General features: G+C 44.6%; 1 protein-coding gene across 5 annotated transcripts in view; it reads right to left on the bottom strand.

Annotated features, from left to right (window-relative positions):
- The window catches only part of LOC140185191 (uncharacterized), a 34,798-nt gene that overhangs the window by 4,163 nt on the left and 3,899 nt on the right, over positions 1-26,736 (bottom strand). Inside the window, exons 2-4 of one of the 5 annotated variants that reach the window (XR_011882511.1) lie at positions 24,243-24,292; positions 8,644-9,345; positions 5,993-7,670 (exon numbers count right to left, since the gene is read on the bottom strand). The gene's annotated coding sequence lies outside the window, so the exon portion shown is untranslated. Of the gene's footprint in view, positions 1-5,992; positions 7,671-8,643; positions 9,346-22,615; positions 24,293-26,736 lie in introns of those variants that run through there. The other 4 variants (XR_011882512.1, XR_011882514.1, XM_072238590.1 and 1 more) reach the window with 4 other exon arrangements.

Below are 26,736 nucleotides of genomic sequence, written 5' to 3'. Positions count from 1 at the left end.
AATCTCGGTGTCATCCACAAATCTGATGACCCAGCGAACCAGGTTATCATCCAGATTACTGATATAGATACGGATCCAGTACCGACCCTGTGGCATACCACTAGTCACAGGCCTCCGGTCAGAGAGGCAGCCATCTGCTACCACACTCTGGCTTCTCCCAAAGCCAGTGTCTCATCCAATTTACTATCTCATCTTGAATGCTGAGTGACCGAACCTTCTTGGCCAACCTCCCATATGAGACTTTGTCGAGTGCCTTGCTAAAGTCGATGTAAACAACATCCACTGCTTTGCCTTCATCCACTTTCCTGGTAACTTCAAAGAGAAACTCTATAATATTGGTTAGACATGATCTACCATGCACAAAGCCATGCTGCCTCTCCTTAATCAGTGCACATCTATACAAATACTTATATATCCGGTTCCTGCACACACGTTCCAATAACTTTCCCACTACTGATGTCAGGCTCACCGACGGATAATTTCTTCATTTAATTTTAGAGCCTTTCTTGAACAGCGGAACAACATTGGCTGTCATCCAATCCTCCAGTACCTCACCTATCACTGAAGATTATTTAAATATCTGTGCTTGGGCATTATTCCTTTTTTTTTCGCAAGAGATTTAATCAATATACATATACTCTATAAAGAGTAATGAATAAGATATGTTTATTTATTTATTTATTTATGTCTATATTATGTATTGAATTGAACTGCTGCTGCTAAGTTTACAAGTTTCATGACACATGTCGGTGATAACGTACTGTCTCGGTACTTTTATATCTGTGTGCTCTAGCACTTCTTTTATTCACAGTTATTTTGTAAAGAACACTGTTGTTTGCATTTCTGGTCAGATGCTATTTGCGCTTCATTGGCTTTGTATCTGTACTCGGCACAATGACAATAAAGTTGAATCTAATAAACTTGATTCTGATTCTGATTGTTTTTTTTGATCTGGAGAGAGAAAAGCCAACGGGATGATAGATTATACGTTATTTCTGGGAACAAAACATCTGTAGATGTGAAGTTACCACTATCACGGACATTTACAAAGACAGGTGTGTAAAAAAGAGTCTGAAGGATCACTGGGGACCCGAGTCATTCCAAAAACAAACCGTTCCAGCTGCTTCTATCCGGGAAGCGGTACCGCAGCATAAAAGCCAGGACCAACAGGCTCCTGGACAGCTTCTTCCACCAGGCCATCAGACTGATTAGTTCTTGCCAATGGTGGCACTAGCAAGCCTTACCATGAGGATATTAGTCCCCTTCTAGTTCTGTTCCCCTAACAAACAAATTACGTATCACCCCTTTGACTTTCCACTGCCAGGTAATACCCCCTCGGCCACCAATCTCTAAAGTGCACTACCTGTTATTGTGGGGGATGGCCACAGGAGTACTCTGCGATGGCTATATAACCTCATTTCCTTTCCTGACCCTCACCCAGTTTCCTGTGTCCTGCACTCTGGATGTAACTCACCTCTGTTCATGTCATACCTATCACCATCTCTGACTCCCGGATGATCCGGAATTCATCCATTTCCAGCTCCAACTCCATAAAATGAAGGGTTACAAGCCGCAGCTGGATGCACATCTTGTCGGTCAGGGACACTGGAGGTCTCCCCACCTTCCCATCAATGTCTCCTCTAATTTGTAATGACCAGTAGGCACAAAAATCCTGCGATGTGCATTTTATTTTTTGCATGGTGACAACAACATGTGCACGCTGAATTGTATATATAGAGGTATTCATTTCAACAGCTAGCAAATCACCGTCAATGGAACTCTGATCTCCTCTGGGTTTGATCGAGTTCATCTGCACTCTCACACATCCTATGCAGCAGGCCTGTAGTGGGTTATGAAGGATTTTCTCGCCAGAGCTTTTGCACACTGTCCATATGTGACTTGCTTGCAAAATGATGCTTTAAAAAGTCAGATTTCCAAATATCACTCCACTCCGTCCCACTTGCAAATTCTCCAGCAACTTTTCCGTCGCCACAATACACACAGGTAACACCAGTTTCAGTATTGTACGTAAATATTTCCCCTGAACCCTCGCCCAGGTGACTGACGGTGGTGAACTCAGTGATGGCAATGCCAATGAATATGAATATGAAGGGCAGTAGTCTGTCTCATTGGAGTCTGGCACATTTGTGATGTGAAAGCTAATTCTGCCCAGGACAAAGGTGTTTGATATCATTATGTACCCAGAGAGAATGGGTCAAAACATGTTCCCACGGGTAGAAAAATCCAGAACAAGAGGAGGTAGAAGAAGCATGGAGGAACTCAGCAGGCCAGGCAGTATCTATGGAAAAGAGTACTAATGCTGAGTTCCTCCAGCATTTTGTATGTGTTGCTTCGATTTCCAACATCTGCAGATTTTCTCTTGTTTGTGATTGGAGGCAGAACAAAGGTGATTTTCTTAACAGCTGATGTAAAAGATTTGGTTCCCTTTCTCCGTGTTCTGAATCCTTGCATTTGGATAGCAAGTTCAGGGCAAAAATCAAAAAGGGCCACTTTTCAACAGAATTTTATAAGGGCTAAGAGTGTTGTAAAAGCAAGCCTGAAGGCTTTGTGTGTCAATGCAAGGAGCATTCGTAACAAGGTGGATGAATTAAAAGTGCAGATAGTTATTAATGAATATGATATAGTAGGGACCACAGAGACCTGGCTCCAGGGTGATCAAGGATGGGAGCTCAACATTCGGGGATATTCAATATTCAGGAGGGTTAGACATGAAAGAAAAGGAGGTGGGGTGGCATTGCAGGTTAGAGAGGAGATTAACGCAATAGAAAGAAAGGACATTAGCCGGGAAGATGTGGAATCGATATGGGTAGAGCTCCATAACAATAAGGGGCAGAAAACGCTGGTGGGAGTTGTGTACAGGCCACCTAACAGCAGTAGTAAGGTTGGGGATGGCATTAAACAGGAAATTAGAAATGTGTGCAATAAAGGAACAGCATTATAATGGGTGACTTCAATCTACATGTAGATTGGGTGAACCAAATTGGTAAGGGTGCTGAGGAAGAGGATTTCTTGGAATGTATGCAGAATGGTTTTCTGAACCAACACGTCGAGGACCAACTGGAGAGCAGGCCATTCTAGACTGGGTATTGAGCAATGAGGAAGGGTTAATTAGCAATCTTGTCGTGAGAGGCCCCTTGGGTAAGAGTGACCACAATATGCTGGAATTCTTCATTAAAATGGAGAGCGACATGTTAATTCAGAAACAAAGGTTCTGAACTTAAAGAAGGGTAACTTTGAAGGTATGAGACGTGAATTAGCAAAGATAGACTGGCAAATGATACTTAAAGGATTGACGGTGGATATGCAATGGCAAGCATTTAAAGATCGCATGGATGAACTACAACAATTGTTCATCCCAGTTTGGCAAAAGAATAAATCAAGGAAGGTAGTGCACCCGTGGCTGACAAGAGAAATTAGGGATAGTATTAATTCCAAAGAAGAAACATACAAATTAGCCAGAAAAAGTGGCACACCTGAGGACTGGGAGAGATTCAGAGTCCAACAGAGGAGGACAAAGGGCTTAATTAGGAAGGGGAAAAAAGATTATGAGAGAAAGCTGGCAGAGAACATAAAAACTGACTGTTAAAGCTTTTATAGATATGTGAAAAGAAAAAGATTGGTTAAGACAAATGTAGGTCCCTTACAGTCAGAAACAGGTGAATTGATCATGGGGAACAAGGACACGGCAGACCAATTGAATAACTACTTTGGTTCTGTCTTCACTAAGGAGGACATAAATAATTCTCTGGAAATAGTAGGGGACAGAGGGTCTAGTGAGATGGAGAAACTGAGGGAAATACATGTTAGTAGGGAAGTGGTGTTAGGTAAATTGAAGGGATTGAAGGCAAATAAATCCCCAGGGCCAGATGGTCTGCATCCCAGAGTGCTTAAGGAAGTAGCCCAAGAAATAGTGGATGCATTAGTGATAATTTTTCAAAACTCTTTAGATTCTGGATTAGTTCCTGAGCATTGGAGGGCGGCTAATGTAACCCCACTTTTTAAAAAAGGAGGGAGAGAGAAACTGGGGAATTATAGACCGGTTAGCCTGACATCAGTGGTGGGGAAAATGCTAGAGTCAGTTATCAAAGATGTGATAACAGCACATTTGGAAAGTGGTGAAATCATCGGACAAAGTCAGCATGGATTTGTGAAAGGAAAATCATGTCTGACGAATGTCATAGAATTTTTTGAGGATGTAACTAGTAGAGTGGATAGGGGAGAACCAGTGGATGTGATATATTTGGATTTTCAAAAGGCTTTTGACAAGGTCCCACACAGGAGATTAGTGTGCAAACTTAAAGCACACGGTATTGGGGGTAAGGTATTGATGTGGATAGAGAATTGGTTGGCAGACAGGAAGCAAAGAGTGGGAATAAACGGGACCTTTTCAGAAGGGCAGGCAGTGACTAGTGGGGTACCGCAAGGCTCAGTGCTGGGACCCCAGTTGTTTACAATATATATTAATGACTTAGACCAGGGAATTAAATGCATTATCTCCAAGTTTGCGGATGACACAAAGCTGGGTGGCAGTGTTAGCTGAGAGGAGGATGCTAAAAGGATGCAGGGTGACTTGGAGAGGTTAGGTGAGTGGGCAAATTCATGGCAGATGAAATTTAATGTGGATAAATGTGAGGTTATCCACTTTGGTGGCAAAAACAGGAAAACAGTTTATTATCTGAATGGTGGCCGATTAGGAAAAGGGGAGGTGCAATGAGACCTGGGTGTCATTGTACACCAGTCATTGAAAGTGGGCATGCAGGTACAGCAGGCGGTGAAAAAGGCGAATGGTATGCTGGCATTTATAGCGAGAGGATTCGAGTACAGGAGCAGGGAGGTACTACTGCAGTTGTACAAGGCCTTGGTGAGACCACACCTGGAGTATTTTGTGCAGTTTTGGTCCCCTAATCTGAGGAAAGGCATTTTTGCCATAGAGGGAGTACAAAGAAGGTTCACCAGATTGATTCCTGGGATGGCAGGACTTTCATATGATTAAAGACTGGATCGACTATACTTGTACTCTCTGGGATTTAGAAGATTGAGGGGAGATCTTATTGAAACGTATAAAATTCTAAAGGGATTGGACAGGCCAGATGCAGGAAAATTGTTCCCGATGTTGGGGAAGTCCAGAACGAGGGGTCACAGTTTGAGGATAAAGGGGAAGCCTTTTAGGACGGAGATGAGGAAAAACTTCTTCACACGAGAGTGGTGAATCTGTGGAATTCTCTGCCACAGGAAACAGTTGAGGCCAGTTCACTGGCGATATTTAAGAGGGAGTTAGATATGGCCCTTGTGGCTACGGGGATCAGGGGGTATGGAGAGAAGCCAGGTACAGGGTTCTGAGTTGGATGATCAGCCATGATCATACTGACTGGCGGTGCAGGCTCGAAGGGCCGAATGGCCTGCTGCTGTACCTATTCTCTATGTTTCCATGAGCTCAGCTCTGTCTGAGAGATCCATCGGTTCCCATTCCCTGATCAGCCGGAATCTCCCCGGTTCCGGGTACGGATCGTGGGGCTCAGAGAGAGGGAAGACAAGAGCACTGTCCCGGGATTACGGGCTACGGAGTCCGGAATCCACAGCAATTGTACTGCAGTCAGTGTTGATATCTTTCGCCCGCAAACCCTCTCTTACCTGGAGCCGGTTCCCCGAGGCCTTTGTGTACTGCGCGCATGCGCGTTATTCGGGAACACCCGCAACCCTGACGCCTGCGCATTCGATCGGTGCTGCAGGGAAAATTGTTACGCAAAGCTTTATGGGTAATCACGGCGCCATTAAAAGTTTCTGCAAGCTCTGGTTCCATGCCCATACCTCAATTTTTTTGTGCGTAGAATACTCAGCAGCTCCCAGAAACAATGCAATTAAGTATCCGCGTGTTTAATGCCAACGTAGAACCCTTTACAAATGCGCATATAAAACACAAGAGATTCTGCTGTTGCTGGAAATGTAGACACATACACACAAAATGTTGGGTGAATGCTGTGCGATGTGTCCTCTGTTTCAAATCAGTACCCCTTAATGACAAGCCGTACAATGGATGCGGTTAAATAATTAAGATTTTATAACTCTTACTTGAAATATGCGATTAGTAGAGAAGCAAATTATAAAATAAAAAGGCGCCAAGAATAATAATTCGACAGTTCCTGCACAAAGAACTCGCTGGAGCTCACGCAGTATCCTCGGTTCACCATTCGATTTCTTCCGAACTCCGCGGGTTCCGAGTCCCCGCTCGGGGTCCGCTCCGCTAGCCAGCGCACAGCATCTCTTCGTGTGCGTCTTCTCTCTTCATCCCCGTGGCGCGTTCTGCCCAAATTCCGCGCAAACAATAGCTTTCAAATACACAAGAAAGAATAGCATCTGTCCCTATCGGTTAGCAAATGAATACAAAACCCGTTATCACTAGTTATAACCCAAACATGCTGCTACAGAGAACCCCTTACATCAGCAGTTAAAATTACAGAGAAGTCATTTTTATTAGCCTCAGCAAGTAACATGAAAGAAGAACCCCTTACACAAGGGAGATGTCAGAATTAAGTTTTTTACACCAAGAATGGTGGGTGTGCGGAATGCACTGTCGGTGACGGTGAAGGAGACGAATACAATAGGGTGTTTTAAGAGACTCTTAGATTGGTACATGGAGCCTAGAAAAAAAGAGGGCTATGCGGTAGGGTAATTCTAGGCGGTTTCTTGAGTAGGACACATGGTTAGCACAACATTGTGGGCCGAAGGGCATGTAATGTGTTCTAGGTTTATATGAACACACTGGCACCGAGACCTCCCAGAATAGAGGATGATTCCTTGTCTGACACCAGCAGGCTCTGCCCATCCGTACCAGAATTTGACTGGTTCCCCCAGTCGCCGATAGATGCAGTTTGTGCGTCATTCACTGGGGGCGCACATTGTGCTCTCTGCTGGCACTAACCTAGCACCAGGATCCTGGCCTCCGGTTGGCACTGGCTCTTTATGAGGAACTACCCGTTTGGAATCCACCCCATTCAGGGGCATCCCTGTTGTGGGTGGGTTAAACTTTGTGGAGGGCAGTTTCAGATCTCAAATGGCCTTTAATGTGACCCACCCCCTACTCTCCAACGTGGACATACCCGCAAGCCATCTCCACAATCCCTATGGGCTATCTTTAATCCTGTGGCTGGCCCAGCCAGGGAGAGTATATCGGCCCGAAAGGCAGCTCGACTGAGTGGCAGGTGTTTATGGCGAGGGATGGACTCCGTCGGTCTGGTCCTCGTGAGCTCGGAGCTGGATATCCACTCTCATTCCTATTCCGTCCTCTCCAGAGACAGTACCGTAACTCCCACCTGGTCCACCCGGGGTAAATCCCATCAGAGTATACAACTTCAGACAGAACTGCTCCGAAAGACAAACATCCATCGGCACATGGAAATGGTAACTTTTAAAATTAGAAATAAATCAATGTAAAAACAAATTTAGAGATGGAATTTTAACCCCTCTGACCTCAGGATAGGTGGGATGGAAATGGTTCTGACTCACGACTCAGTCGACCCATGAAGAGGAACGAGAGCCCCGGGAAGCTTTCTGCTGACGATGAGCTGGCGCTACCATCACCGCCATTCCTATGGCGCATGCGCATCGCTGGAACCGCAGCGGATAAAAGGGTCTCTCGATTGTGGGGGCTTCTGGGTAAAGAGTAAACCATAGGTCACCCTACCTGCGCCCTCTGCGCTTGTGCAAAGACGTGTTTCGAACTGCAGGTGTAGGGAATGGGAGCGGAAGGGTTTTGCAAACATTGCTGAGCTATAGCTATCCAATAATAATAATAATAATAATAGTAAAAATTGAATTCTTACATCCAAAGGAGTAAACATCGTTATTTGTGTGTCCATCACAATGTACAAGCAATAAAGACGGGAAATGTGGAAGATATTGCCCAAATACTAAGATTGTATGCATAATTGCTTTTATACAGGTATGTACTAGATACACTCAGATGAAAAGATCCAAATATTAGGATCTTGGAACAAAAATACAGTTCCCAGTTAAACTAAGATGAAGAGTTTACTTTCCAGTCAGTAAAAATGCCAGTTACTGCTGTATGAAAAACAACACAAAATCCTTCCATCAGCTTTGGTTCTACCTCCTTTTGTTCCAGAACTTTCTACCCGTGAGAAGGTTTTTGTACTATTCTCACTGGGCACACAATGATATCAAACACCTTTGTTCTGGGTAACAAGTGTCCTGTAGATTTCACATCACAAAATGTGACACTGCACTGGGAAAAGCTACTGCACCCCCCTCAAGAGTAAGCCACAGGTGACACTACCTGCCAAAGACGTGTTTCGAAGTGCATGTGTAGGGAATGGGAGCGGATGGGATTTGCAGACATTGCCTATAGCTATCTAATAATAATAATAAATAATCATAAAGTTTTAATTCTTACATCCAAGGGAGTAAACATTGTACTTGTGTCTCCATCGCAATGCACGACAATAAAGACGGGAAGTGTGGGAGGATATTGCCCAAACACTGAGATTGCATACATAATCGTTTCGTATACATGTATGTACCAGACAGAATCAGATCAAAGGATGCAGGTAGTCTGAACTCGGAACAAAAATACTGTTCCCAGTTAAACTCAGATGAAGAGTTTACCTTTCAGTCAGTGACAATGTCAATTGGTGATGTATAAAAGAAACCCAAAATCCTTCCATCAGCTTTAGTTCCACCTCCTCTTGTTCCGGACCTTTCTACCCGTGAGAACTTGTTCTGTCCTGGGTAACAGGTGATCTGTAGATTTCACATCACAGAACGTGAGAATAAGAAAAACTACCGCCCCACCCCCCTCATATTCATTGGCATTGCCATCAATGGGTTCGCCAACGTCAATCACCTGGGCTGGCTGGGTCAACGTAATCGGAAAGTCTCCAGGATGAGCCGTGTAATATCACGGGCTCTTCGCAGCGCTGGGTGACGTGACCATTGGTGTGAGCAGGATTTTTTTTTTTAACACAGCCTGAAAACTGCACAGCACCTTCAATTAACATTATGTGAAAGAAAATTCCATAAATGCAGCACCAAATGCGATCTGCATGGGAGCATTTCAGTTGCTGTGCCGCCGTACACACGCTCTGCTGAGAGAGAACAGTGACGAACCGCAATGGAGAGAATCAAACTGAGCCAGGTCACAGCCTGCAGACGGGCAGAAATGTCCCAATTTTATACGGAGAGGAAGACTGTCAGAGAAATTGACGGTTAGTCCAGATGCCGGCACTGTGCCCAGTTAAAGGATGACGTTTTCCCCCAGTTGCAACAGTATGATGTCAGAGCTCAGCAAAGAGGCTAAAACTACCTCATCTGAAATACAACCATAAGATAGAGGAGCAGAATTAGGCCATTTGGTTCATCGAGTTTTTGACTTGCCCACCCCAGGAAACATCCTCTCCACAGCCATCCTATCGAGACCATTCAACATTTGATAGGTTTTCAATGATGCCCCCTTCATTCTTCTGAATTCCTGTGAGTACAGGCACGGAGCCATCAAATGCTCCTCATATGACAAACTTTCATTCCTGGATTATCATTTTCGTGAACCTCCGGTGAGCCCACTCCAGTGTCAGTACAACCTTTCCTAGATATGGGGCTGAAAACTGCTCCCAGTACTCCAGGTGAGACCTTGCCAGTTCTTTGTAAAGCCTCAGAAATGCGTCCTTGCCTTATGTTCTCATCCTCTCAAAATGAATGAACGCTAGTTGTCCTTCCTCACCACCAACTCAACCTGCAAATTAACCTCCACCAGGATTCAGAAGCCTCTTTGACAGTTTTGAAATTTCTCTCCAGTTAGAAAATAGTCTACACTGTTATTTGTTCCACCAAAGTTCATGACCGTGTATCCCGAAATTCAATCCTTCCTTTTGTAATTATTTTTACAAGCAAGAAACAGCAAAAATCATTTGTGTGCAGCAATCTCAAACACAGCCACCCTCTGCCCAGACGTTCAAGGAGTGACCAGATGTTTCCTTTGTGACTCCAATATATCAGTTGTTGATCCTTGGAGATGAAGAAGTATCTCATCCCAGCTGGAGTCGTGTCTTGTGTCTGAAATGAAGTTTTTAATTCAGTGAAATCGACTGGAACCGGGGTGCTGACAACACACCAGCATTTATTCACTGGAGATCAGTTCATCAGGATTGATTGTTCCAGGGATTCTCTACGTCTGACATCTGACTTGATGAATTGATGGAGAATTGATACAGAACTATCGGAAGTGATTCACTCACTCACTCATCCCAGCTACAGACACACCAGCGAGTTCACACAGGGGAGAGACCATTCACCTGCTCAGACTGTGCGAAGGGATTCACTTGGTCATCTGACCTACTGGTACACCAGGCAGTTCACACTAGGGAGAGGCCGTACACCTGCTCAGACTGTAGGAAGGGATTTACTCGGTCATCTGAAATGAAGGCCCATCAGTAAATTCACACTGGGGAGAGACCATTCACCTGGTCAGACTGTAGGAAGGGATGTACTCGGTCATCTAATCTGAAGGTACATCAGCGAGTTCACACCGGGGAGAGGCCGTTCACCTGATCTGTATGTGGAAAGGGATTCACTCAATCATCTGACCTACTGGTACACCAGCGGGTTCACACGTGGAGAGGCCATTCACTTGTTTGGACTGTGGGAAGAAATTCACTCGATCATCCCACCTACAGACGCACCAGCGAGTTCATGCTGGGCGGAAAACAAAGGTGCAATCTGTTCAATAATTTCAAGTTTTCTGGCCCCGATGGTCTTATTTTCACCATGGATGTCCACTACTACTACGTCGACTCTGGCCTAGGGGGTCAGGTCAGGGCCTTGCTTTGCTACTGGTACCACCTGTCTTGGGCCGGGTTGTCGGCGACTCAAATCGGCACACTCCCCCGTGCACTTCGGTTAACCAGGGAGGAGGGTGTGTAGGCACCCAGCAGGACTGAAAACAAAACCTGTCACAGGGCGGATGAACTCTTTGTGAGTCAACGGCCACCTACCGTCTGTGTGAGGAGTGGCGCGCCACACAGTCTTTCGTTTTGCGCCTTGAAAAGCAAGGCATGGATGTCCAGTCCCTATATACTCCCATACCTCACTATGGAGGCCTCGAATCTCTCCGTTTCTTTCTGGACACGAGTTACCCTCCAACACCACTCTCCTCCATCCAGTGGAACTAGTCTTCACCGTCAATAGTTGCTCCTTTGGCTCCTCCCACTCCCTTCAAACAAAAGGTGTATCCATGGGTTCTCACATCAAAGTTGCTGGTGAACGCAGCAGGCCAGGCAGCATCTCTAGGAAGAGGTACAGTCGACGTTTCAGGCTGAGACACTTCGTCAGGACTAACTGAAGGAAGAGCTAGTAAGAGATTTGAAAGTGGGGGGGGGGCAGATCCAAAATGATAGGAGAAGACAGGAGGGGGAGGGATGGAGCCAAGAGCTGGACAGGTGATTGGTAAAGGGGACATGAGACGATCATGGGACAGGAGGTCCGGGAAGAAAGATGGGGGGGGGGGGCGGAACCCAGAGGATGGACAAGGGGTATAGTCAGAGGGACACAGGGAGAAAAAGGGGATTGAGAGAAAGAATCTGTGCATAAAAATAAACAACGGATGGGTACGGGGGGGGGGGAGGTGGGGCACTAGCGGAAGCCAGAGAAGTCAATGTTCATGCCATCAGGTTGGAGGCTACCCAGACGGAATATAAGGTGTTGTTCCTCCAACCTGAGTGCGGCTTCATTTTGGATCATTTTGTATCTCCCCCTCCCCCTCCCACTTTCAAATCTCTTACTAACTCTTTCTTCAGTTAGTCCTGACGAAGGGTCTCGGCCTAAAACGTCGACTGTACCTCTTCCTAGAGATGCTGCCTGGCCTGCTGCGTTCACCAGCAACTTTGATGTGTGTTGCTTGAATTTCCAGCATCTGCAGAATTCCTGTTGTTTCCATGGGGACTCACATGGGTCCCAGCTATGTCTGCCTGTTTGTCAGCTATGTGGAACAGTCTGTTCCAAACCTAAACTGATTATCACACCCACACTTTTCCCACGTAACACTGACAACTGCATTGGTGCTGCGTCCTGCACGCATGCGAATCTAGACGACTTCATCACCTTTGCCTCCAACTTCAACCCTACCCTTAAATTTAACTGGCTTATTTTTTGGCACTTCCCTCTCCTTCCTCAATCTCTCTCTATGCCTGGAGACAGATTATACTTTGATTTCTACTGTAAACCCATTGACTCTCACAGCTACCCTAACTAAATCTGTTCCCACCCTGTTACTTCTCTTAACTCCTCTGTCTCTGCCACATCTGCTGTCAGAGTGAGACTTTTCATTCCAGAATGAAGGAGCTGTCCTCCTTCATCAAAGAAAGAGGCCTCCCTTCCTCCACCATCAATGCTGCCCTGAACCACATCTCTTCCATTTCCCGCATGTCTGCTCTCAGCCCATTCTCCCACCAGCCCACCATGGATAGTGTTATAAATGTATACATTAGTCCTGCAAATCGGCTGGTCCTGAAATGTTAACTGTACGCTTCCATCGCTGCTGCCTGGCCTGCTGACTTCCTCCAGCATTTTGTCTGTGTTACTTGGATTTGCAGCATCTGCAGATTGTCTCTTGTTTGAAATGAGAAGCCTGCTGGATATTTAAACTTCCCAGTTGCTGAGTGCAGAGTGAAGTTCAACAGAGACTGTTGGTTTCCAACACTATAATTATTACTGTTTCTCATCAAACATGGTTTCAGTTGTTGGCCGGGTGTCAAAATAGCTACGTTATTGTGTGCGCAGGGACAGGAAAGTGCTGAAGAAGAGTTTTGACCCAAAATAGCGACTGTTTCTCCTTTCCATGGATGTGCCTTCCCTGCTGGTTCCTCTAGTAATTTCTGTGTGTTGCAATAAGTTGCAATATTTGACTAATTAAGGGTGTGTAGTGAAACCTCCCCCATCCACTGTTGAGAAACCTCATCACATCGGCCGTGGATGGTCAGGGCCCACATCCCTCTTTTGTGAGGCATCTCCCCGATGTGCAATGGATGTGGTGGGACAACCCCCTCCCTGTGAGAAACCACTGTCATCAGCCATCGATCTATTAGGATTACCAACCTCCACTGTGAGAAACCTCCCCCATTGCCAGTGGATGTGATGGGATCACTATCTCCCCTGTGAGAAACCTCTCCTATTGCCAGTGGATGTGATGGGATCACTATCTCCCCTGTGAGAAACCTCTCCCATTGCCAGTGGATGTGCTGGGATCACCAGGCTCCCCTGTGAGAAACCTTCCCCATTGACATTGCACGTGTGGGACCACCAGGATCCACCATGAGAAACAACCCCCCTTGACCGTGCATGTGCTGGGACCACCAGCCTCCCCTGTGAGAAGCCTCTCCCATAGGTCGTGCATGGACTGGATCCATCACCCTCTCCTGTGAGAAACATCCCCTATAGGCCGTGCATGGGTAGGGACAATCAACTTCCCCTCCACATCGGCCATCCATGGGAGAAACGGGAACATTCTGGGAGGGATTCAGTGGGAACTGGAATTACATCAGTAAGGCTGTGGTCCAGGCCATTTGGCCCTACCATCCCATGCTGGTAGCCGGTCCTCCTGCTGAGCCACTCAGCTCCATCGTTCAGCAATGGCTGTCTGAACCACCCAACCACATGTCCTGGGCCCAGACAGTCATGGTGAAATAAAAACAGAAAATGTTGGAAATTTCAGCAAGGATGAGACCTGGGAGAGACTGGTCATGGGATCCTCAATCTGGGAGAGAGTGGGGACGGGACCGTCGGTCCAGGAGAGACCGGGGACGGGGACGGGGACCGTCGCTCCGGGAGAGACCGGGGATGGGGACGGGGACCGTCAGTCCGGGAGAGACAGCGGATTGGACCGTCGGTCCGGGAGAGACCGGGGACGGGACCGTCGGTCCGGGAGAGACCGGGGACGGGACCGTCGGTCCGGGAGAGACCGGGGACGGAACGTCCGGTCTGGGAGAGACTGGGGACGGGAAGTCCGCTCCGGGAGAGACCGGGGACGGGACCTCCGGTCGGGGACGGGACCTCCGGTCGGGGACGGGACCTTCAGTCCGGGAGACACTGAGGATGAGATCTTCCATCTGTCAGAGACTGGAGATGAGACAGTGGTTTCTCTCACACTCAGTCCCTGCCAGATTGAAGATATCATCCCCTGTCTCTGTCAGACTGAATTCTCATCCCCAGTCTCTCTCAGACTGCTGCGATTTACTCGGTTCGTCTGATCTGTTGACTCATCAGCGAGTTCACACTGGGCAGACACCACTCACCTGCTCCAACTGTTGTAAGGGATTCACTCGGTCATCCAGCATACAGAGACACCACTGAGTTTACACCGGAGAGAAGCCATTCACCCGTTCCATTTGTGATTCACTCAATCATCTCACCAGTATTGGTACACCAGTCAGTTCACACTGGGGAGAGACCTTTCACCTGCTCAGACTGTGGGACGGGATTCAGTCAGTCACCCACCCTGGTGAGCCACGACCGAGCTCACACTGGCAAATATATTTGAAGAAGTTGCTGAGTTTGATGGACAGCAGCAATATTTGCTGACCTCGGCACCAACAGTCAGTTTTGAACATAACTCTGGACTCAGCAACTGTGATGGAGAAATATCCAGTATAAGCTTATTTAAAATGTCGCCCCAGTGGGAATTTGGCTGTGCACAACAAGGTTGGATGACCGGGTGAATCTCTTCCCACATTCAGATCTGGTGAACAGTCTCTCCCCAGTGTGATCTGACTGGTGCCAGTAGGTGGGATGATTGAATGAATGCCTCCCGACAAATAGAACAGATGAATGGCCTCTCTCCAGTGTCAACTCACTGATGTTTCCTTTGACTGGATGAGGGTCGGAATCCCTTCCCTCAGTCTCAACAGGTGAACAGCTTCTCCCCAGAGCAAACTCGCTGATGTTTCCTTTGACTGGATAGGGACTGAATCCCTTCCCTGAGGCCCTCACAGCTCCTCGGCAGTGTGAATTTGCTGATGTCTCTACAGACAAGATTAAAGAACAATGTCCACCCAGGAATATATTGGGACAGTCAAACTCAGTGATAAGCATTGCATGAGTTAAGGTTTCAGCAAAAAAAAACCCTCATTGCAAAGGGCAAAATAAGCTTCTTAGCAATAGGATGACATCTATTCTGAAACAATTGTGTTCCCAGTGTTTAAAAATACTTTGGTTTTGTCTGAGACTATTGCAAAGAGAAGGATGCAGTCCAGGGGACATGGTAATGTAGCAGTTAACTTCACACTTCACAGCCCCAGCAATCGGAAGACTGGGGTTCAATTCCTGCCGCTGTTCTCCCCGTGAGGACCTGCGTTTCCTCTGGATGCTCCGGTTTCCTCCCACATTCCGGAAGACAAACGGGTCCGGGTTAGTGAGTTGTGGGCATGTTATGTTGGCACTGGAAACATGGCAACACTTGTTCGGTGCCCACAGCACATCTTCGGGCTGTGTTGGTCATTGACACAAACAGCGCGATTCATTGTCATTCAATATTCCGACGTACTTGTGACAAATAAAGCTCATCTTTCTTTCATCTTCCCCGTGTATTTTTTCCTTTGCATTTTTTCCACTGCATTTTTATCCTTTTATTAGAAGTAATTCAGAGTAGGTTTACTGGGATATTGAATGGAACAGGCAGATTGTCTTCCGGGGAATGCCGGACAATCTAGTCTTGTTTCTTTTGGATTTGGAAGAGCAGGAGGAGATGACAGAGTAAATGCGGAAATGACTTTATATTCCATAACTCAGGTTACTCTATGAGCGTTATTCATTTGAAACTAATTAGACAACATATTTCTCTCTCAGAGAGTTGTCAGTCCTTGGGACTTTTTTCCTTCAAAGATGTTTGAAGCTCTCTTTGAATAAATTTAAACCAAAACTAACGTTCATAATAAGCAACAGAGCAATGGAAAATGGAAAATTGAGGCCACATCTGGATCACCATTAATGTTAATAGCTGGCAAAGAGGACACAAGTATCTCACTCCTGCTTTGAATTTGTATTTCTGCTTGCATGTTGTCAGGCAGTGGAGAATGAAGCAGTAACCAAAGTCAATTGTTGTTCATTAAACTGAAAACAATGCAGTCAAATAAAAATGCATCTCATTTTAATTAATTAACAAATTAATTAAAAGTTAGGCAATACATCTGAAAATATCAAGTGTGAGGGGATCCAGGAGTGCCCCTATTAACTGTTTGAAGTGAGACAGAGAGAGACATTTATCATTGATGGTTTGTTTGGAAAGGAGAGAGAGACAGAGTTATTTACCACTGATATGTTGCTTTTGAAAAGAGACAGAGAGAGACGAAGATTAACAGTTGGACTGTCACTTTAAGTCATTGGAAGTAACTCTGGATTTTCACTGAGTTTGGAGTTGAAGACAGCACCGAGCAGCTCGAAGGTTGCTATGGTGACTGAAGGCGGTGTTATTTAATGGACATTCGATGTTGTGATTTTCAGCAGGTTATTGATGTTACTTCCAAGGACTTGTTGCCTGCTTGTGCAGTTCTTCACAGACAAAGGAAGGAGGGACTCTTTGAATGACAGGTGATGTTCAGCTGGTGGGATAAATGGGAGGTCAGATGATACAGACCTCAGACACATGATCCGGACACTGAATGAGCATTATTGTGCCTGCAGAGAAAGTGGGTTTTAGAGGATCGATCAGGCAGATCGATCCAAATTGCTATTCCACCGTGTGAAGAAGGGGTTCATTGGTGGGGAGTTGTCCATGTGTCCACCCTTGCTGGGGTGATAACTCCACCACAGGAAGACGGGTCCCCCGGTTAAATTCACAGTTGGTGACTTGTAAAGGATTTCGGAGGACGACGAGAAGATCAACGGCATCAGCTCACCTGAAGACTCAACTCACTCTCTCTCTCTCTCCATCACTACTCAACTAAATATCACGAACTGAACTGAACTGAACTTTACTCAGCATCGTAAGACTGCATCTTTTTACCCCTAGACTTAAAGAAGCTTGGTTTTTATACATACTTATTCCACACTTACTTTTATATATAATCATTGCTATATATTAATAAGACAATTAATATTGTGATTAATTGTGTGTGATTTATCTACATTGATATGACTGTATTGCGTAGTTACTAATAAATATTAGTAGTTTATAGCAATACTGGACTCCAACGTGATTTCTATTTCTGCTGGTTCTTTATCCCCGTCACGGGGTACGTGACATAATTGGGGCCTGTGTCCGTGATATGAACAAATTGGTCGGGAGGCTGGTTTGAATTGATTGGGGAAAATCACTTTTGATTTGGTTGTGTGGAAACACAGCAGAAATGGGTGTTAGAGACTTTCTGAAATCACCAGACCTGGTGACTTTGAAGTTTGCTAAAAAGCATGAGTTGCGGGACATTGCTAAAGAATTGAGAATTGAGGTAAAGAAGGGTGTGAGTAAAGTAGAAGTTCAAAGAAAAATAGTTGAATATTATATAGACAAGGGAACATTTGATGAGGAGGCGTTAGAGTTGTTCGTGGAAGGTGAATCTACTGAGGATGAGCTTCAGCTTCTGTTGGAAATAGTAAACGGGGAGCATGAACTGAAATTAAAACAGCTCGAGAGAGAGGTCAGAGAGGCAGAGAGACGAAGGGTCCATGAGGCTAAAGAGGCAGAAATACAGAGACAGCTCGAGAGGGAGAAATGGCAACGTGAAGATCACGTGGCAGAAAGGCAGAGACAGTTTAAAAGGGAGAGGTTGCAGCAAAGAGGTTTAGTGTCGGACCCTGATGATTTTTACAGCTCGGAAGGGCTTGTTTCGTGTGATGAATTTAAAAGTTGTGTTCCTGATGAGGTAAGGGCATACCGAGTGGCAGAGGATGCCCCACCCTGAGGGGGTTTGATAAAAAAGCAGACGAAGAAGTTTTAACCCACGAGGTTGAGTTAACTCCAGAAGGGAGTTTGCCAGAGAATAGCTGGGAGGTTCAAGACGACCTTGAATTTGAAACTGGGACAAGTGATGACAGCCCAGAAGAGGCAGTTGTTCCGATTGAATGTGTTCAGCTTGTTGAAGTACCTGTGGATTCACAGGGTTCTGAACCTTGTGTTGAAACTCAGTTAAGGTCTGAGGTGTCTGACTTGGTTGGAAAGGAATGCAGTTTTTGTGTGTCAGATGGACTTGGTTCACTGAGTAAGGGGTTAACCTTGGTATCAGTGGAATGTGAGGATTCTCAGTCATTTGTAGTAGACTGTGTTTTGGAACCTGTTGAGGTCAATGTTGCTGGAAGTAATGGGAAAAGTGTTGTTCCTGGACTTTCGGATAAAGTGATGGAAAAAAGTTGGTGTGGTTGCGCGACCTTTGACCCTGCTTGCAGGACAAAGGCCTGCTGAGACAGGATGCACTAGTTTGTTGGATTTTGTTTGGACATGTGGAAGTCAGCACCTGCAAGGCCATGCTGTTATTCAGAGTGATATTACGGAGAGGCGGAAAAATTGTTGTGGGTTTGGAGTGGAAGTTGCTATGGATACAAGTCGAAGTATAGATCGTAATCAGATGGGTAGTTTATTTGGTCTCTTTCATAATATATACATGATTCTGATCAGCCTGATGATGGTACTGAGTTTAATGAACAATGGAGGCATGATGACAGCTCTCCAAGATAAGAGTGTTTCAGCAATTCCGCTGATGAGCAAAGTTGCTATTGAGACCTGTGATAGCAAGACCAAAGGGTTAAATTATGATGTGTCACAGACTTGTCCACCTTCCAGATTTCAGCAGGATTTGGAGGGTAATACAGCTGATAAGGGTAAGGTGTATAAGAAAGGTTTGTCTTTGTTGAGAAAGGAATGTATCGAGGAACAGAAGTGGGATTCTGGAACGGTGGCTTAAAGGGAGATGGCTCTCACAGGAGAGGAGGTTCAGAGAGAGTCAGTGGGATGTTACCTTGAAGATGGGGTGTTGATGAGGAAGTGGAGACCAGCCACAGTGCCTGCAAGTCACGGGGTGGTTTTGAAAGGTTACAGGGCTGAAATTTTAAACATGGCTTACAGTATGCCTTTAGGTGGACATCATTGTGTGAGGAATGAGGAAAATTGGGACGAGGGGGTTCCCCTCTTCTTATTTATTGTTGGAGATTCGATTCAGAAGGCAGTGAAGGGTAACTTGTTGGAACCTGTGTTCAGTTACAGGCCAAAAGGACCTTTGACCCTACTCAGAGAACTCTGGAAGGGATTTAGTAAGCTTTGTGAGTTTGCTAAGGAAAGTTTACAAAATGGTCGAGTCAAAATAAGACACTTGTTTACTAGAATTGTAGCTGGAAGAATTATTGGAGTACAAAATGGAGTTGTGAAATCTGATACTGGAATGGAAAAACATGTTTACTCATTGAATCTAGACGCACCAAGATGTCAGAATTCCATTGTTTTGAAAAATATTTCTGATAAGCTCCACCAGTTGGACCCAAAACCGAAAAAACAAGTAAAAAAACAAGTTTTGAAATGGGGCACAGGTGCAGTGAATGACATCATTATGAATTTAGTCCAGCTTATGAAATGGTATCATCACAGAGTGAACTCTGAGAAAAATAAAATGGTTGAACAAGAAATTAGAAACAAGAAAGAACAAAGAAAGAGAATGAATGACTGTATTGATGGAGTGGGGAAGCTAAATACCTTATTTAGATTGACTTGTTAAAAGGATACTCGGGCGTTCCTTTAACAGAGAGGGTTAAAGAGATATCAACATTTGTGACACCGTCTAGACTGTATGAATACAACGTTTTACACTTTGGGATGAAGAATCCTCTAGAAACATTTCAAAGAATGTTCAATTCAGTGATTGGAGGGTTAGAAAGCACAGGCGTTGATATCAATGATTTAGTGGTCTGGAATGACACATGGGAAGAACATACTGCAGCGGTAGAGAAACTGTTTGATCGACTTTCTAAGGCCAGTCTTACGGTGAACCTGGCTAAAAGTGAGTTTGGCCATGCCACAGTTACACATCTGGGTTATGTGGTGGGCCAAGGCCACTGGCTCCTGGACAGGCCAAGGCTCAAGCTGTTGCTGAGGTTCCTGTTCTGACAGAGAAGAAAGCTTTGAGGAGGTTTTTAGGGATGGTTGGGTATTATAGAAAATTCTGTAAGAACTTTGCTGTCATTGCTCTCCCCCTAACAAAGCTCCTAGGGAAGTGTGAAAGATTTGAATGGAGTGACCTTTGCCAGGAGGCATTTGAACGTCTGGAAACTATCCTGTGCTCAAAGCACCTGATTTTTCAAAGCCATTTTCTATAACAGCTGGTATTAGTGAGGAAGCTGCTGGGGCAGTACTGTTACAGGAGGGTGCGGATGATATTGAACACCCAGTAGCTTATTTCTGAAAGAAATTTAATGTACACCAGAAAAAATATTCAACTGTTGAAAAGGAATTACTAGCACTTATTCTGACTTTACAACATTTTGAGGCCTATGATCAGAGACCTCAAAACCTGTCTGTTGCTCAGAAACCACTTGTGGTTTACATGGGTTATAACCCGTTGATGTTTCTAACTAAGATGGATAAGCATAGAAGGTTGTTAAATTGGAGTCTAGTATTGCAGGAAGGTGACTTAAAAATCAAACATCTCATAGCTGATTAGTTATCCAGATGTTAAGTTGAAAACTGTAACCATTTTTGCTTTGTCATCAGATATTTTTTTCCCCTGCGTTGTTTAAAACCCTGTGATGGACGTTTTAAAAAAAAATTGTCCTCGATATTTTTTTTTCCCTGAGGAAGGGGAGTATGAGGGGATCCAGGGGTGTCCCTATTCACTGTTTGAACTGAGACAGAGAGAGACATTTATCATTGATGGTTTGTCTGGAAAGGAGAGAGAGGGACAAAGATTAACAGTTGGACTGTCACTTTAAGTCAATGGAAGTAACTTTGGATTTTTACTGAGTTTGGAGTTGGAGACAGCACCGAGCAGCTCATAAGTTGCTATGGTGACCGAAGGCAGTGTTATTTAATGGACACTGGATGTTATAATTTTCAGCAGGTTGTTGATATTTCTTCAAGGACTTGTTGCCTGCTTGTACATTTCTTTGCAAAGGAAGGAGGGACTCTTTGAATGACAGGTGATGCTCAGCCTGGTGAAATAAATGGGAGGTCAGATGATACAGACCTCAGGACACATGATCTTTTTTTTCTGAATGAAACAGTTCAATATTAACACAAGATATTCATGTTAACCTGCGGCTGACCTAATAGAAACTATAGAAACTACAGCACAGAAACAGGCCTTTTGGCCCTTCTTGGCTGTGCCGAACCATTTTCTGCCTAGTCCCACTGACCTGCAAACAGACCATATCCCTCCATACACCTCCCATCCATGTATCTGTCCAATTTATTCTTAAATGTTAAAAAAGAACCCGCATTTACCACCTCATCTGGCAGCTCATTCCATACTCCCACCACTCTCTGTGTGAAGAAGCCCCCCCTAATGTTCCCTTTAAACTTTCCCCCCCTCACCCTTAACCCATGTCCTCTGTTTTTTTTTCTCCCCTTGCCTCAGTGGAAAAAGCCTGCTTGCATTCACTCTATCTATACCCATCATAATTTTATATACCTCTATCAAATCTCCCCTCATTCTTCTACGCTCCAGGGAATAAAGTCCTAACCTTTTCAACCTTTCTCTGTAACTGAGTTTCTCAAGTCCTGGCAACATCCTTGTAAACCTTCTCTGCACTCTTTCAACCTTATTTATATCCTTCCTGTAATTTGGTGACCAAAACTGAACACAATACTCCAGATTCGACCTCACCAATGCCTTATACAACCTCATCATAACATTCCAGCTCTTATACTCTATACTTTGATTAATAAAGGCCAATGTACCAAAAGCTCTCTTTACGACCCTATCTACCTGTGACGCCACTTTTAGGGAATTTTGTATCTGTATTCCCAGATCCCTCTGTTCCACTGCACTCCTCAGTGTCTTACCATTAACCCTGTATGTTCTACCTTGGTTTGCCCTTCCAACGTGCAATACCTCACACTTGTCTGTATTAAACTCCATTTGCAATTTTTCAGCCCATTTTTCCAGCTGGTCCAAGTCCCTCTGCAGGCTCTGAAAACCTTCCTCACTGTCTACTACACCTCCAATCTTTGTATCATCAGCAAATTTGCTGATCCAATTTACCACATTATCATCCAGATCATTGATATAGATGACAAATAACAATGGACCCAGCCCTGATCCCTGTGGCACACCACTAGTCACAGGCCTCCACTCGGAGAAGCAATTCTCTACCACCACTCTCTGGCTTCTTCCATCGAGCGAATATCTAATCCAATTTACCACCTCTCCATGTATACCTAGCGACTGAATTTTCCTAACTAACCTCCCATGCGGGACCTTGTCAAAGGCCTCACTGAAATTCATGTAGACAATATCCACAGCCTTCCCTTCATCCACTTTCCTGGTAACCTCCTCGAAAAACTCCAATAGATTGGTCAAACATGACCTACCACGTACAAAGCCATGTTGACTCTCCCTAATAAGTTCCTGTCTATCCAAATGCTTGTAGATTCTGTCTCTTAGTACTCCCTCCAATAACTTACCTACTACCGACTTTAAACTCACCGGCCTATAATTTCCTGGATTACTTTTCGATCCTTTTTTAAACAACGGAACAACATGAGCCACTCTCCAATCCTCCGGCACATCACCCATAGACAGTGACATTTTAAATATTTCTGCCAGGGACCCCGCAATTTCAACACTAGTCTCCTTCAAGGTCCGAGGGAACACTCTGTCAGGTCCCGGGGATTTATCCACTTTAACTTTCCTCAAGACAGCAAGCACCTCCTTTTCAATCTGTACAGTTTCCATGGTCTCACTAATTGATTCCCTCAATTTCATAGACTTCATGCCAGTTTCCTTAGTAAATACAGACGCAAAAAACCTATTTAAGATCTCCCCCATTTCCTTTGGTTCCGCACATAGCCGACCACTCTGATCTTCAAGAGGACCAATTTTATCCCTTACAATCCTTTTGCTCTTAATATACCTGTAAAAGCTCTTTGGATTATCCTTCACTTTGACTGCCAAGGCAACCTCATGTCTTCAATCATCTGGACACTGAATGAGCATTGTTGTGGCCGCAGAGAAAGTGGGTTTTGGAGGATCCATCAGGCGGATCGATTCCAAATTGCTATTTCATCGGTGAAGAAGGGGTTGACTGGTGGGGGGAGTTGTCTATGTGTCCACCCTTGCCGGGGTGATAGCTCCACCACAGGAAAACCGTCCCCCTGGTTAAAGTCACAGTCGGTGACTTGTAAAGGATTTCGGAGGACAACAAGAAGATCAACGGCATCAGCTCACCTGAAGACTCAACTCACTCTCTCTCTCTCTCTCTCCATCACTACTCAACTAAATACCACAAACTGAACTGAACTTTACTCAACATCGTAAGACTGCATCTTTTTACCCCTAGACTTAAAGCTTGGTTTTTCATACATATATATTCCACACTTACTTTTATATATAACCATTGCTAACCTGTTTGATTTATCTACATTTATATTACTGTATAGTGTAGTTACTAATTAATATTGTTAGTTTATAGCAATATGTGACTCCAAAGTGGTATCCATCTCTGCTGGTCCTTTATCCCCGTCACAAATGATAAAAGATGTTCATTCTTTGAATTCTTTAAAAACTATGCACATATAATTTTATTGGGATAAAGTGAGTAAAGCTACGTTGATGCTTGAAGGGCATGGTTAATTATAGAAAGCATTGCTGTGAACTGACTGGTGTGCCAGTAGCTCAAATGATCCAATGAATCCTTTCCCACAAATGGAACAGGTGAATGATCACTCTGCGGTGTGAACTTTCTGATGCCTCTGTAAACCGGATGCCCAAGTAAACCCCTTCTCGCATTGTCAGCAGGTGACTGGTCTCTCCACGGTGTGAATTCAGTGGTGCTTCACAAGGTTGGATGTCAGACATAGTCAATCCCTCATATAGTCAATGCAGTTGGAGAACAAAATGCTGGTGTGTTCTCAGCACCTGGGTTCCAGTGGATTTCACTGAGTTACAACATTTCAGACACACAGCATATTTCCAGTTGGGATGAGATACTTCCTCATCCCTAAGGATCAACTGCTGATATATTGGTGTCACAAAGGAAACATCCGATCACTCCTTTAACATCTGGACAGAGACATTAAAACTGACCTGTTGTTGGTGTTTGGATTCCCGTTCACAAATTCTTTGTCACTTGTAACCTGCAGGAAGATTTACAAAAGATATCAATGGGTAAAGGACAGCATTTCAGAAGAAATATTTTTAATCTCCATAGTGAGCTCTGACATCTCACGGTTGTCGCAAATTTCTACCCATGTTGGAGAAAGAAATTGATCTTTATGTTACTCGGGTGGGCTTAAACTGACAGCAGGGTGATGGGAACCGTACTGACAGTGCTGAAGATGAGGTAGTTGGTTTACAAATAGAGGAAATGTGTGGTGAGACTCCTAGTGAGGAGAGGCTGATGGCAGGGCAACATTGCAATCAACAGGATGAGTTGCCAGTGTAAGGGGTGGGCAGAATTGGGAAAGTTGAATACTAGACTGAAGGTGTTATATTTGAATATGCGCAGTATACAGAGTAAGGCCGACAAACTTGTAGCACAGTTACAGATTGGCAGGTATCACTGAATCATGGCTGAAAGCAGACTATAGCTGGTTCTGTCCAAGGACACTCATTGCATTGAAAAGACAGGCAGGAAAGCAGAGAGGGTGGCGTGGTTCTGTTGGTAAAAAATCAAAATTGAATCATTAGAAAGAGGTGACAATGGATTGGGAGGTGTTGAATCATTGTGGAGAGAGCAAAGGCACTGCAAGGGTTAAAAGACCCTCATGGGAGGAATGCACAGACCACCAAACAGTAGTAAGGATGTGATCCACAAGTTCCAATGGGAAAAAGAAAATGTATGCCAAAGGGGCAAAGTTACAATAGTCATGGGGGATTTCAATATGCAGGCAGATTGGGAAAATTCGGTTGGTGCAGTTTCAAATACGAGGAATTTCTAGAATGCCTATGGGATGGCTTATTGTGGTTGAGCCCACGAGGGGATCAGCTATTCTCAATTGGGTATTCTGCAGTGAATTCTGGTATTGATCAGAGAGCTTAAGGTAAAGTGATCGAATGCATCCTGAAATTTGAGAAGGAGAAGCTAAAGTCCGATGTATCAGTATTACAGTGGTGTAAGGGCATTACGGAGGCAAGAGAGAGGAGAGAGCCAAAATTGATTGGAAAAGAACACTGGCAGGGAGGACGGCAGAGCAGCAATGGCTGGAACCTCTGGAAGCAACTTGGAAGTCACAGGATATATACACACCAAAGGAGTAGCTAGATGGCACAACCATGTCTGTCAAGAGAAGTCAAACTCAACATGAAAGCCAAAGAGAGGGTATATAATAGAGTGGAAATTAGTGAGGGAAAAGTTTTAAACACCAGCCGACGAAGACAACTAAAAAAATCATTAAAGAAGTAAAGATGGAATATGGAATTAAACTAGCCAATAATATTCAAAGTTTTTTTCAGATACATAAAGTGTAAAAGTGAGCTGAGAGGTGATCTCAGACTGTTGGAGAACGATGCTGGAGAGTTCATCATGAGGAACATAGAAATAGCAGGTGAATTGCATCAGCCTTCACCATGGAAGACACTAACAGAATGGTGGAAGTCGCTGGTGTCAAGGATCACGAAGTGTGTAAAATAACCAGCAGTAGGGAGAAGGTTCTTGGAAAACTGAGGGTAGATGTCACCTGGATCAGTTGGTGTTCACCCCAGGGTTCTTAAAGAGGTGGCTGAAGAGACTGTGGAGACATTTGTAATGATCTTTCAAGAATCGCTAGATTCTGTAATAGTTCCCGAAGACCCATGTCACATCACACTTCAAGAAGGAAGAAAGGCAGAAGAAAGAAAATTAAATAGGCCGTTTAATCTGACCTCGGTCGTTGGGAAGACATTGGAGTCGATTGCTAAGGATGTGCTTTCAGGGTAATTGGAGGCACATGATACAATAGGACATTGTCAACATGGTTTCCTCAAAATAAAATCTTGCCTGCAAAATTTGCTGGAATGCTTTGAAGAAATAGCAAGCAGAATAGACAAAGGACAATCGGTTAATGTGTTGACAAGGTGCCACACAGAAGGCTGCCTAACAAGCTACGAGACCATAGTATCACAGGCAAGATTTGGATGATGGAATTGATGGCTTTGTAGCAACGTTTTCAAGTGATACAAAGATAAATGGTGGGGCAAGAAGTTTTGAGGAAATGGCGGGTGGGGGGGGCTACATAAGCACTTAGACAGATTAGGAGAATGAGCAATGAATTGGCAGGTGAAATGCTGTGTCGGGAAGTGTATGGTCTTGCACTTTAGTTTCTGAAATAAAAGGGTTGACTATTTTCTAAATGGAGAGAAAATACAAATATTGAGATACAGAGGGATTTGGGAGTCCTTGTGCAGAATTCCCTAAAGGTTAATTTGCAGGAGTCTGTGCTGAGGAAAGTAAATACAATGTCAGCCTTCATTTGAAGAGGAGAAGAGGACAAGAATACAAACGCAAACATGTAATGCTGGGTCTTTATAAAGCACTGGTGGGGCCTCACTTCGAGTATTGATGGCAGTTTGGGGCCCTTATCTTGGAAAGGATGTGCTGAAA

The sequence above is a fragment of the Mobula birostris genome, chromosome 20 (assembly GCF_030028105.1).
Source record: "Mobula birostris isolate sMobBir1 chromosome 20, sMobBir1.hap1, whole genome shotgun sequence".
Classification (NCBI taxonomy): domain Eukaryota; kingdom Metazoa; phylum Chordata; class Chondrichthyes; order Myliobatiformes; family Myliobatidae; genus Mobula; species Mobula birostris.
This window is presented reverse-complemented; position numbering and strand designations above follow the sequence as displayed.